This window comes from Pseudoliparis swirei, chromosome 9 (genome assembly GCF_029220125.1).
Source record: "Pseudoliparis swirei isolate HS2019 ecotype Mariana Trench chromosome 9, NWPU_hadal_v1, whole genome shotgun sequence".
Classification (NCBI taxonomy): domain Eukaryota; kingdom Metazoa; phylum Chordata; class Actinopteri; order Perciformes; family Liparidae; genus Pseudoliparis; species Pseudoliparis swirei.
Window position 1 is genome coordinate 716291 of NC_079396.1, and position 1336 is coordinate 717626.

A 1336-nucleotide genomic window follows, 5' to 3' on the forward strand; every position below is an offset into this window, starting at 1 on the left:
TTGGGACCAGAGATGGAGCCGAAACACCAGCTGCTCTGTATGGAGGACTCACAATGACTTAAGTATAAATAAATAAATAAATGTTTAAATAAATGTATAAATAAATACAGTAATCAATAAATATAAGTTATAAATCAACAGGACATCATTAAATAAATATATTTCAACATTTCTGTATTTCTTCATTTATTTATACATTTATTATTGTATTGATTTATTCATACATTTATTTATTCCTGTATTTACTTATTTATTTATACATTTATTTAAGCATTAATTTATTTATTCTTGTATTTATTCATGCATTTATTTATTTATTTATACTTAAGTCATTTTAAGTCCTCCATAGCTCTGACCTCTCGAGACACGGACACATTTCTTATTTAAAACGAGTTTAATGTCAACACTTGAACTTGTAAGATTAATTTGCTGTCATTTTGAATCATTACTAAATATATATGAGCTTACACTGAAAGTGTGTTTCTGTGTTGGAACATTATACCATCTTAACACCTAATATGTGAGCGTTAATATAAACTTTTTAAGGCAAGACATAACAATCAACACCTGTACCTGCTACTTTTTGTCTTTTCAACAACCACCTCTGAATGTTTTGATTTTACCGCTTTCCTAAATAGGAACTGTCTGCATTCAGGAATATTAAAGGAGGCCAGGAAGACTCCAGCAGCAGTGACACAATGAATAATACGTGATCCTGCCACGATACACCGATGATAAACGAGAGGCCATTCTAGTTATTGTTTTGGTTATGTATTTTTTATTTTAAATTTCTGAATAGTATGTGTGTGTGTGTGTGTGTGTGTGTGTGTGTGTGTGGTGTTATAATGAATTGACTATATAGGCTACATTTACTCAAGTACTATACTTAGTACCATTTTGAGTTACTATATTTTGAATATGTCTATTTTCTTGCTACTTTAAACTTGTCACACTTACACTTATTGTACTTTTCACTCCCTATAGAGATTTAATTACTAGTTTGTCCACTTTTCAGATTGAGATCTCGTCCGTTTGGTTGTAATTCAGCTTGAAGAGGAGTCCTCGGAGCCCTGCGTGTAGACAGCACGGACAGGGACTGCCCTGGGAACCGTTCTCTCATCTTTAGAGTTCTTCTGCGCTTCTCTTGGCTGTCCGCTCGTGGCGAGCCGTGTCCACTAGGTGGCGCTGCTGCACCCGGTGGCGGCGATGCAGCGGCGCTGTCAAATCAAAGCAGAAGAAGACGCGGAAACAACAGCAGCTCGGCTCGCGCTCCCCGCGGCCCCCCACCATGTTATCGACCACCAGCTCGGCGTAGAGGCGACACAACCCCCACGGA

General features: G+C 37.2%; 1 protein-coding gene across 1 annotated transcript in view; it reads left to right on the forward strand.

Moving 5' to 3' along the window:
• Positions 1–827: 827 nt before the first annotated feature.
• The window catches only part of tbc1d25 (TBC1 domain family, member 25), a 10773-nt gene continuing 10264 nt past the window's right edge, over positions 828–1336 (forward strand). The window contains exon 1 of the mRNA XM_056422071.1: positions 828–1336. This exon is cut by the window's right edge and continues 70 nt beyond it. The gene's annotated coding sequence lies outside the window, so the exon portion shown is untranslated.